The following is a 13,237-nucleotide window of genomic DNA, read 5'->3' on the forward strand; positions in this document are numbered from 1 at the left end:
GGCCCGAAAAAGAAAAACTTTCACCATCATTCACTCCATCACTGTCTTGCCAGAAGGGTGCTTTACACTACAGTTTTTAAACTGCAACATTAACACCCCTCCTTCAGAGTGCAGGCACTGTACTTCCCATCTCCAGGACTCAAGTCCGGCCTGCCGGTTTCCCTGAATCCCTTCATAAATGTTACTTTGCTCACACTCCAACAGCACGTCAAGTATTAAAAACCATTTGTCTCCATTCACTCCTATCAAACACGCTCACGCATGCCTGCTGGAAGTCCAAGCCCCTCGCACACAAAACCTCCTTTACCCCCTCCCTCCAACCCTTCCTAGGCCGACCCCTACCCCGCCTTCCTTCCACTACAGACTGATACACTCTTGAAGTTATTCTGTTTCGCTCCATTCTCTCTACATGTCCGAACCACCTCAACAACCCTTCCTCAGCCCTCTGGACAACAGTTTTGGTAATCCCGCACCTCCTCCTAACTTCCAAACTACGAATTCTCTGCATTATATTCACACCACACATTGCCCTCAGACATGACATCTCCACTGCCTCCAGCCTTCTCCTCGCTGCAACATTCATCACCCATGCTTCACACCCATATAAGAGCGTTGGTAAAACTATACTCTCATACATTCCCCTCTTTGCCTCCAAGGACAAAGTTCTCTGTCTCCACAGACTCCTAAGTGCACCACTCACTCTTTTTCCCTCATCAATTCTATGATTCACCTCATCTTTCATAGACCCATCCGCTGACACGTCCACTCCCAAATATCTGAATACGTTCACCTCCTCCATACTCTCTCCCTCCAATCTGATATTCAATCTTTCATCACCTAATCTTTTTGTTATCCTCATAACCTTACTCTTTCCTGTATTCACCTTTAATTTTCTTCTTTTGCACACCCTACCAAATTCATCCACCAATCTCTGCAGCTTCTCTTCAGAATCTCCAAAGAGCACAGTGTCATCAGCAAAGAGCAGCTGTGACAACTCCCACCCTGTGTGTGATTCTTTATCTTTTAACTCCACGCCTCTTGCCAACACCCTCGCATTTACTTCTCTTACAACCCCATCTATAAATATATTAAACAACCACGGTGACATCACACATCCTTGTCTAAGGCCTACTTTTACTGGGAAAAAATTTCCCTCTTTTCTACATACTCTAACTTGAGCCTCACTATCCTCGTAAAAACTCTTCACTGCTTTCAGTAACCTACCTCCTACACCATACACTTGCAACATCTGCCACATTGCCCCCCTATCCACCCTGTCATACGCCTTTTCCAAATCCATAAATGCCACAAAGACCTCTTTAGCCTTATCTAAATACTGTTCACTTATATGTTTCACTGTAAACACCTGGTCCACACACCCCCTACCTTTCCTAAAGCCTCCTTGTTCATCTGCTATCCTATTCTCCGTCTTACTCTTAATTCTTTCAATTATAACTCTACCATACACTTTACCAGGTACACTCAACAGACTTATCCCCCTATAATTTTTGCACTCTCTTTTATCCCCTTTGCCTTTATACAAAGGAACTATGCATGCTCTCTGCCAATCCCTAGGTACCTTACCCTCTTCCATACATTTATTAAATAATTGCACCAACCACTCCAAAACTATATCCCCACCTGCTTTTAACATTTCTATCTTTATCCCATCAATCCCGGCTGCCTTACCCCCTTTCATTTTACCTACTGCCTCACGAACTTCCCCCACACTCACAACTGGCTCTTCCTCACTCCTACAAGATGTTATTCCTCCTTGCCCTATACACGAAATCACAGCTTCCCTATCTTCATCAACATTTAACAATTCCTCAAAATATTCCCTCCATCTTCCCAATACCTCTAACTCTCCATTTAATAACTCTCCTCTCCTATTTTTAACTGACAAATCCATTTGTTCTCTAGGCTTCCTTAACTTGTTAATCTCACTCCAAAACTTTTTCTTATTTTCAACAAAATTTGTTGATAACAGCTCACCCACTCTCTCATTTGCTCTCTTTTTACATTGCTTCACCACTCTCTTAACCTCTCTCTTTTTCTCCATATACTCTTCCCTCCTTGCATCACTTCTACTTTGTAAAAACTTCTCATATGCTAACTTTTTCTCCCTTACTACTCTCTTTACATCATCATTCCACCAATCGCTCCTCTTCCCTCCTGCACCCACTTTCCTGTAACCACAAACTTCTGCTGAACACTCTAACACTACATTTTTAAACCTACCCCATTCCTCTTCGACCCCATTGCCTATGCTCTCATTAGCCCATCTATCCTCCAATAGCTGTTTATATCTTACCCTAACTGCCTCCTCTTTTAGTTTATAAACCTTCACCTCTCTCTTCCCTGATGCTTCTATTCTCCTTGTATCCCATCTACCTTTTACTCTCAGTGTAGCTACAACTAGAAAGTGATCTGATATATCTGTGGCCCCTCGATAAACATGTACATCCTGAAGTCTACTCAACAGTCTTTTATCTACTAATACATAATCCAACAAACTACTGTCATTTCGCCCTACATCATATCGTGTATACTTATTTATCCTCTTTTTCTTAAAATATGTATTACCTATAACTAAACCCCTTTCTATACAAAGTTCAATCAAAGGGCTCCCATTATCATTTACACCTGGCACCCCAAACTTACCTACCACACCCTCTCTAAAAGTTTCTCCTACTTTAGCATTCAGGTCCCCTACCACAATTACTCTCTCACTTGGTTCAAAGGCTCCTATACATTCACTTAACATCTCCCAAAATCTCTCTCTCTCCTCTACATTCCTCTCTTCTCCAGGTGCATACACGCTTATTATGACCCACTTCTCGCATCCAACCTTTACTTTAATCCACATAATTCTCGAATTTACACATTCATATTCTCTTTTCTCCTTCCATAAATGATCATTTAACATTACTGCTACCCCTTCCTTTGCTCTAACTCTCTCAGATACTCCAGATTTAATCCCATTTATTTCCCCCCACTGAAACTCTCCTACCCCCTTCAGCTTTGTTTCGCTTAGAGCCAGGACATCCAACTTCTTTTCATTCATAACATCAGCAATCATCTGTTTCTTGTCATCCGCACTACATCCACGCACATTTAAACAACCCAGTTTTATAAAGTTTTTCTTCTTCTCTTTTTTAGTAAATGTATACAGGAGAAGGGGTTACTAGCCCATTGCTCCCGGCATTTTAGTCGCCTCATACGACACGCATGGCTTACGGAGGAAAGATTCTTTTCCACTTCCCCATGGACAATAGAAGAAATAAAAAAGAACAAGAGCTATTTAGAATAAGGAGAAAAACCTAGATGTATGTATATATATATATGCATGTGCGTGTCTGTGAAGTGTGACCAAAGTGTAAGTAGGAGTAGCAAGATATCCCTGTTATCTAGCGTGTTTATGAGACAGAAAAAGAAAACCAGCAATCCTACCATCATGCAAAACAGTTACAGGTTTTTGTTTCACAGTCACCTGGCAGGACGGTAGTACTTCCCTGGGTGGTTGCTGTCTACCAACCTACTACCTATATTATATATATATATATATATATATATATATATAAATATATATATTATATATATAAATATATATATTATATATATAAATATATATATATATATAAATATATAGTGTGTGTGTGTATGATACTTTGACTAGAAGTTCTATGTTTCCTAAAATACAGATGGGGTTTGTTTTTAACACGGTTGATTGTGACATCTATTTACAATCTCTTAAATTAGCTTAACTATATGACTTACTTATCTCTTGTTTTATAATTACCTTAACATTTTTTTATGTAATTATCAAAGGTGTAATTATATTGGGCGTTTGTAAATAAACGCCGTTGTTAAGTAACAAATGTTTCAGAGTTGGTCGATTATCAGTTGTTGTTGATATCAGACAGTTGACACCTGTGCCTGGGATGACCTGTATGTATGCTGAGAGGTGTATGTCTCTGTGTATGTATGCTGAGAGGTGTATGTCTCTGTGTATGTATGCTGAGAGGTGTATGTCTCTTTGCGTATGTACGCTGAGAGGTGTATGTCTCTGTGTATGTATGCTGACAGGTGTATGTATCTGTGCATGTATGCTGAGAGGTGTATGTCTCTATGTATGCATGCTGAGAGGTGTATGTCTCTTTGCATATGTATGCTGAGAGGTGTATGTATCTGTGTATGTATGCTGAGAGGTGTATGTCTTTCTGTGTATGTATGCTGAGAGGTGTATGTCTCTGTGTATGTATGCTGAGAGGTGTGTATGTCTCTGTGTATGTATGCTGAGAGGTGTATGTCTCTCTACGTATGTATGCTGAGAGGTGTATGTCTCTGTGTATGTATGCTGAGAGGTGTGTGTCTCTGAGTATGTATGCTGAGAGGTGTATGTATGCTGAGAGGTGTATGTCTCTCTGCGTATGTACGCTGAGAGGTGTATGTCTCTGTGTATGTATGCTGAGAGGTGTATGTCTTTGTGTATGTATCCTGAGAGGTGTATGTATGTGTATGTATGCTGAGAGGTGTATGTCTCTGTGAATACAGTGACAGTAAGAGGAAGTGGCAGGAAGATGAGGTATCAGCAGCAGAAAGAGGAAGTATCAGAAGCAGGAAGAGGAGGTATCAGCAGCAGAAAGAGGAGGTATCAGCAGCAGGAAGAGGAGGTATCAGCAGCAGAAAGAGGAGGTATCAGCAGCAGGAAGAGGAGGTATCAGCAGCAGAAAGAGGAGGTATCAGCAGCAGGAAGAGGAGGTATCAGCAGCAGAAAGAGGAGGCATCAGCAGCAGGAAGAGGAGGTATCAGCAACACAAAGAGGAGGTATCAGCAGCAGAAAGAGGAGGTATGTGAGGGAAAAGTTCAATAGATAGGAGTAGCGAGGGAGTGTATAGTAACAATAGTTTCATTGCCGGCTACTTGTTAAGGTAGGGTAAGTCAAGCTCCCGCTATTCCCCCCCCCCCTTTTTCCCCCTCCCCGAAAGTGATAGTTTGATTGCCGGCTGCTTGTTAAGGTAGGGTCAGTCTAGCTCCAGCTATCCCTTCACTTCCCTCTTCCTCCCCCCCCCCCCCGAAAGGTGACGTGTGAGGCTTCGGTCAAACAGTAAATCACTCAACTCACAGCTCCCAACACTTCTGTAAGTACACGCCTGATCATATTGTAGTGGACTTATTGCTTGAAAGCTTCACTTTTGACCAATAATTAACTTAGTCCTTTCAGTCTTTATCTGTTAAATGTTTTAATAATCACCACATCTTTTAGGTATTGTACTTATCATGGAGAGTGATTTCTTAAGCAGTGGGTAATCTGTCTCTCTTTACAGCTTGGAATGACAGAAAGGGTCACCTGCCAACCAACGAGAAGAATAGAAGGAGATGGACTAACGTCCTGAGACATCCCATGTTTAACCTATTTACCTGTTATGTAAGCCAACACAGGACCTAACCCCTCATCATAGCAGTGGTAACGAACCTGTGTTCCTGTCATCTGAAGTAATTATTCACGGCTCCACTCTGTGAAGAACGAGTCGGTGGAGGTCACCAACACCTGCTACCCCCCTTCCACATCAGCAACGGCTACGATTTCAACAACAGTGTCACCAACACCTGACACCGCATTACCACGATATACCTATATTAACGTTGAGTTCAAATGTAATTTTTTTTCATTTCATTTTTCATTTTTCTTTCAATTAGGATACCCATTCATGTTTTATTGTTTTACATTTTCCGTTTCTAAATAACAAAGTGTTTATCATTGTCTGTTATTATTTCTTTTTCTGTTCATTAATTTTCCTGAGGAGGAGCCAGCCTTGGTAATACTGACTGAAGTTGTTACAGGGCTGAGTAAGCCTTCACAAGTGGCGACCTTGCCAGGATCAACTCTACTGAATCAAGATTCAATTCCATCTCGAATCTACCATTGGAACTTCAATGCCGCATACCACAGATGGTTACCACCAGCCATGAGTAATCATTCTCTATGGTAGGACTACAGTACAGGTATTTAAAAGATTTGGTAATTGTTATAGTCTCAATTTATTGTAAGTCAAGTCAGGCAGGATATAATATTTAATTCTGCCACTTTTTTTTCCGAGCTTGAAACACTTTGGAGGATTAGACTCTAGGGACCCGAGATTTTCCAGTGACAATTTGTTTCATTGAGCTCTTTATTTTATCAAGGGAACTGTCGTAGGACACTCTTGATTTGTTGGTGAGAAGATTGGATGGTCAAGTGACCCCATTCTACTTACTGTTTGCGCGGAGCTGGCATAGAACCCTTCGTTTTAATTAATACATCCCCTCAAGGAAGATTCCTTGATGTTGGTGAGGGGCTCTTGATTTAGGAAATTGGATCTGTGCTCCAGTTCCCTAAATTAAGCCTGAATGCCTTCCACATCCCTCCCCAGGCGCTGTATAATCCTCCGGGTTTAGCGCTTCCCCTTGATTATAATAATAATAATAATTAATTAATACATATTGTTTAATTGAAGTAGGGATTGAGCCCTCTGGTTTATTTACAGTTTGAGCAGAGCAGGAATTGAACCCTCCATTTTCTTTAATACCCGTTTCATTTCCCCTGATAGTTTAAGTTATTCTTGCAAGTATGGATGAATACCAGTTTTGGATGAATGCTGGAAGTAAGTTAGGAATAACAGGGAAAAATTTAGAATCTTTCATTAGTGCTAAGATCCAGGAAAGACTTGAAAGAGAGAATTGAGAGAGAAGAGAGACAGTTAGAAAGGGAAAGAGAAGAGAATAAGGAGAGAGAAAGAATAGAGAGAGAGAATCAAGAAAGACAGAAAGAGAAAGAGAGGATAAAAAGGAGAGAGATCGAATTGAAAGAGAAAACCAAGAGAGACAGTTAGAAAGGGAGAGAGAAGACAAAAAGGAGCATGATAGACTTGATCGTGAGGAGAGAACTAGAGTACATGAGGAACAAGCTAAAGTATGTGAGGAACAAGTTAAATTAAGAGAACTTGAGGAAAGAGCAAAGGATAGAGAAGTTGAGGAAAAAGCTAGAGAACTTGAGTTAATAGAGAGAGAAAAGGATCGCGAGCCCAAAAATGCTCACCTTGAATTAGAGAATAAAAAGTTAACTCTTACACAACAACAATTAGAGGAAGGAGTAATTGAACATCATGCAGCTAGTGCACATATTCCAACACCTAATTTACCTCCCTTCACAGAGGGTGAAGACATTACTTCATACATCATCAGGTTTGAAAATACCGCTACCCTCTGTGAATGGCCTGCTGACACCTGGGCTACCAGGTTAGGAATATTATTTTCTGGTACAGCTTTGAATATCTATCTGTATAATCCTCCGGGTTTAGCGCTTCCCCCTTGATTATAATAATAATAATAATTTGAATATCTATGCAACTTTGTCGAAGGATATCATATGTAATTATAACCTACTGAAGAAGGCAATCCTTAAAGCATATCAAAAAACCACAAATTCTTACAGGAAAGATTTCAGGTATGCCACCTTACAGCCTGGCCAAAACTTTCAGCAGTTACAAGTAACACTCGTTTGTTCGACTTTTGGATAGAGAGCTCAGGAATTGATCACAGTTATGAATCTCTTAGAGACTTCATGGTTGCTGACCAGTTCCTGACAGCTCTTCCCCACCAGATAAGAACATTCATTAGAGAATGTAACCTGATTAAAGTTGAAGTTGCTGAGGCTGCTGACCTATATGCTGAGGCTCACAATTCCTATAAAGACCTAAAGGGATCGAACCCTAAGGGCAAGGGTTCATCAGATCTTAAGAAATCAAAGCCTCTAGTGGAAAGTAAAATGACTTCTTTTGTTCCTGTTTGTCATTTGTGTGGCATTAAGGGACATAAACGTCCAGATTGTCCTTCTAAGAAGGTCCAAAAAGTTGGAAGATGTTTTAAAGACTGTAATGACCAAGCACCCTTCTGTTCAGGAACAGTTAATGGACTTAATGTATCTACCATTTTACGAGACACTGGATGCACATGTATAGTCATTTCTGATAAGCTGTTCCCTAACCTTAAAGAAACTCATTCCTCTGCTATACTTTCAGACTACTTGGGCCATACGGACACTTTTCCTACCATCCGTTGTTACATTAGGTCTAAATGGTTCACAGGTTGGTCTGAAGCCGTACTAGCTCCCATCACTTCTTGCTCCGTACTAATAGGTAATGTAAAAGGTGCCATTCTTCCTTCTGAGGTTGACCTTTCATCACCAAAGGTGGACATAAGCTTTTCAGATCCTCTTCCTGTAGAGTCAGAGAAGCCCCTCGAAAGTTCAGATGAGACAATGTCTCGTGAGATTCATGTGGGATTAAAAACCAGTGATGCTACTCTCGAAAGCGAGGTAGTAGGATCACCGGTTCACTTGTTAGATGAAAGTGAAGATATCACATCCGATACTATAAATGTCTTGACTAGGGCTCAGACCAAAGCCCAGGCTTCTCCTACTGTCCATCCTTTGATTTTCCCTGACTTCAAGCCTTTAGATATATCAAAGAACTCCTTTGTCAATTTACAAATTAATTGCCCTTCTCTTCAGAATTGCCATAATGCCGCTAAACAAAATCAAGTTATTCAAAGGAAAAACTTTTCATATAAATTTGAATATATAAAAGGTATCTTGTACAAGTCAGTATTCAAATTAAATTCAGATGAGATAGACTATTCCATCTTAGTTGTTCCAAGTCAATGCAGAGAGACCGTTCTTAAAATGGCTCATGACCTGCCAGTGGCCGGACATTTCTCGCATCGTAAAACCTTAAATAAAATTAGGGAAACCTATTTTTGGCCAAAAATGTCCTCAGATGTCACTACCTATTGTAGATCGTGTAAAGTTTGCCAACTGTCATCCTCCCGAGGTACCAGGCGAGTACCTATGGTCAAAATGCCAGTCTTTACGGTACCCTTTGAAAGAGTAGCTATTGACATCGTTGGTCCTTTATCACCACTTTCATCTGGGGGACATAGATATATATTAACATTAGTTGATTATGCTTCGAGTTTCCCTGAAGCCATACCCTTAAAGACCATAACTACTACAGAGGTGGCTGAAGCCCTTTTGTCCATCTTCTCCAGAGTGGGCATCCCTAGAGAAATTGTCTGACCGTGGGACACAATTTACATCTGACTTAATGCAACATCTATACCAACTTCTGGGAGTGAAGCCTCTCTTCACCACACCCTATCATCCCAGCTGTAATGGGAGGATTGAGCACCAGCATTCGATTCTCAAGTCCATTTTAAGGAAACTTTGCTCCCTTAAACCTAAGGAGTGGCATCGTTACCTACCCTGTGCTTTGTTTGCCATGAGGGAAGTTCCCAGTGACTCTTTGGGGTTTTCATCTTTTGAACTTCTCTATGGTAGACAGGCCAGAGGCCCATTGTCCATCCTTCATGACTTATGGACTAATGAGGAGGTAAATGCTGAGGTTCAGTCTTCTTACCAGTTTCTCCTTGACCTTAGATCCAAACTTGAGGAGACCTCTGACATAGTTTCGAAAAACCTAAGCGTGTCAATGGACCAGTACAAAACCTTTTTTGATTCCAAAAGTCAGAGGAGAAGTTTTAAAGTAGGGGATAAAATTCTTGTACTTTTGCCTATCAAGTCAAATAAGTTATTAGTAGCATGGAAAGGTCCATATAAAGTATTAAAAATTTGTGGGAAAGTTGACTACCTCATAGAAGTCAAGGGGAAACCTAAGCTTTATCATATCAACATCCTTAAGAAATATTACCGAAGAAATTCGGTTAACTGCCTTAATAACTTTGACTTAGTTTTTCCACACGAACTTGATAAGACAACTGAAGAATGTAAGGTGTGTGTAATTGACACCTCTAACTTAGACTATGATGAAGAACTACATGACTTGGTGACTCTTGACCACTCGGGCGCAACCAACATTAATATTAATGAATCTTTGGATGACCATAAGAGACATGAACTACTTCAATGTGTGAGTAACTTTTCAGACGTCTTTACTGATATTCCAGGTGTTACCTCCACGGTAGTCCATAAGATTGACTTATTGACGGACAATCCGATCAAACGGAAATTATACCCAGTTCCAGTTCACCTTAGGGATGCATTTGACCGAGAGGTAGACAAATTATTAAAACTAAAGATCATTGAACCTTCAGTATCTGCATATTGCTCACCAGTAGTCATGGCTAAGAAGGAGGATAATTCATATAGACTTGCTATTGACTTCAGAGGCCTTAATGCTATAACTCGGTGGGATGCTGAGCCTATGCCCTTAATAGATAGCGACCTACACAAATTTTATGACTCTTCCTTCTTTTCAGAGATTGATATTGTGCAGGCATATCATCAAGTAATGTTAGATCCTTCTTCTAAGCAGTACACCACTTTTCCTACACACCAAGGACTGATGCAGTATAGAACTATGCCCTTCGGTTTGGTAACTGCCTGTGCTACCTACGTGAGACTGATGAGAAAGGTCTTGGGTAATATGCCAAATGTTTCAGTTTATTTTGATAACATTTACGTAATGACATCCATGTGGGGCGAACATATCCAAACATTAACATCAGTTTTGCATAGGTTACGCTCACATGGCCTCACTGCCAAGCCGAAGAAATGCTTCCTTGGGTATAACAAGATTAGATATCTTGGACTGATACTTCCTAATAACTCTCTTCAGCCTCTCCCCAGTAAAATCAAAGCTTTATTAGAATTTAAATTCCCCAAAACCAAGAAGCTCATGCGTAGCTTTCTTGGTTCTGTAAATTTTTATGCACGGTTTATCCCAAACCTTACTGATCTTACATGCATCTTATCAGACTTCCTTAAAAAGTCTGTGAAGGAACCTTTTGAACTTTCCGACATAGCTCAGGAAAAGTTTAATGAGATTAAAAGTATCTTTTTGAAAGATCCTATACTTAAGATTCCAGATATTAATAAAACATTTTGTTTAAGAACTGATGCCTCCAATACTGGCTTAGGTGTGGTGCTAATACAATACCATGATGGTACTCCCTTCCCTGTATGCTTCCTAAGCCGGTAACTCCTTCCCACAGAAACGAGATACTCCACCATAGAAAAGGAATGTTTGGCTATTGTGTGGGGTATCTCCAAGCTTAAACTTTATTTACTGGGAAAAGAATTCATTTTAGAAGCGGACCACAAACCTTTGATATACCTAGAAACTTTTAAGGGAACCAACAGTCGCCTCTTGAGGTGGACATTGGCACTCCAGGCTTTTAAGTTCCATATTGTGTATATCAATGGTTCATCCAATTATTTCTCTGACTGGTTAAGTCGTGACAGTCAGTAAAAGATTTGTTGCCTTACGCGACTTCCACATGTTAGAACTTTTTCCTCGCCTGTTCTTCTTATACTCCTTGACTATAAGTCTTGGTATGGGGGAGTGTGAGGGAAAAGTTCAATAGATAAGAGTAGCGAGGGAGTGTATAGCAACAATAGTTTCATTGCCGGCTACTTGTTAAGGTAGGGTAAGTCCAGCTCCCACTATTCCCCCCCCCTTTTTCCCCCTCCCCAAAAGTGATAGTTTGATTGCCGGCTGCTTGTTAAGGTAGGGTCAGTCTAGCTCCCGCTATCCCTTCACCTCCCTCCTCCCCCCCGAAAGGTGACGTGTGGGGCTCCGGTCAAACAGTAAATCACTCGACTCACAGCTCCCAACACTACTGTAAGTGCATGCCTGATCATATTTTAGTGGACTTATTGGTTGAAAGCTTCACTTTTGACCAATAATTAACTTAGTCTTTCAGTCTTTATCTGTTAAATGTTTTAATAATCACCACATATTTTAGGTATTGTACTTATAATTGAGAGTGATTTCTTAAGCAGTGGGTAATCTGTCTCTCTTTACAGCTTGGAATGACAGAGAGGGTCATCTGCCAACCAACGAGAAGAATAGAAGGAGACGGACTAACGTCCTGAGATGTCCCATGTTTAACCTATTTACCTGTTATGTAAGCCAACACAGGACCTAACCCCTCATCATAGCAGTGGTAATGAAACTGTGTTCCTGTCATCTGAAGTAATTATTCACGGCTACACTCTGTGAAGAACCAGCCAGTGGAGGTCACCAACACCTGCTACCCCCCCCACTCCACATCAGCAATGGCTACGATTTCAACAACACAGTGTCACCAACACCTGACACCCTATTACCACGATATACCTATATTAGCGTTGAGTTCAAATGTAATTTTTTTTCATTTCATTTTTCATTTTTCTTTCAATTAGGATACCCATTCATGTTTTATTGTTTTACATTTTCCGTTTCTAAATAATAAAGTGTTTATCATTGTCTGTTATTATTTCTTTTTCTATTCATTAATTTTCCTGAGGAGGAGCCAGCCTTGGTAATACTGACTGAAGTTGTTACAGGGCTGAGTAAGCCTTCACAAGGTATCAGCAGCAGGAAGAGGAGGTATCAGCAGCAGAAAGAGGAGGTATCAACAGCAGAAAGAGGAGGTATCAACAGCAGAAAGAGGAGGTATCAGCAACAGAAAGAGGAGGTATCAGCAGCAGAAAGAGGAGGTATCAGCAGCAGAAAGAGGAGGTATCAGCAACAGAAAGAGGAGGCATCAGCAGCAGAAAGAGGAGGTATCAGCAGCAGAAAGAGGAGGCATCAGCAGTAGAAAGAGGAGGTATCAGCAGCAGAAAGAGGAGGTATCAGCAGCAGAAAGAGGAGGTATCAGCAGCAGGAAGAGGAGGTATCAGCAGCAGGAAGAGGAGGTATCAGCAGCAGGAAGAGGAGGTATCAGCAGCAGAAAGAGGAGGTATCAGCAGCAGAAAGAGGAGGTATCAGCAGCAGGAAGAGGAGGTATCAGCAGCAGAAAGAGGAGGTATCAGCAGCAGAAAGAGGAGGTATCAGCAGCAGAAAGAGGAGGTAGCAGCAGAAAGAGGAGGTATCAGCAGCAGGAAGAGGAGGTATCAGCAGCAGAAAGAGAAGGTATCAGCAGCAGAAAGAGGAGGTATCAGCAGCAGAAAGAGGAGATATCAGCAGCAGGAAGAGGAGGTATCAGCAGCAGGAAGAGGAGGTAGCAGCAGGAAGAGGAGGTAGCAGCAGGAAGAGGAGGTATCAGCAGCAGAAAGAGGAGGTATCAGTAGCAGGAAGAGGAGGTATCAGCAGCAGGAAGAGGAGGTATCAGTAGCAGGAAGAGGAGGTATCAGCAGCAGAAAGAGGAGGTATCAGCAGCAGAAAGAGGAGGTATCAGCAGCAGGAAGAGGAGG

The sequence above is a fragment of the Cherax quadricarinatus genome, chromosome 4 (assembly GCF_038502225.1).
Source record: "Cherax quadricarinatus isolate ZL_2023a chromosome 4, ASM3850222v1, whole genome shotgun sequence".
Taxonomy (NCBI): domain Eukaryota; kingdom Metazoa; phylum Arthropoda; class Malacostraca; order Decapoda; family Parastacidae; genus Cherax; species Cherax quadricarinatus.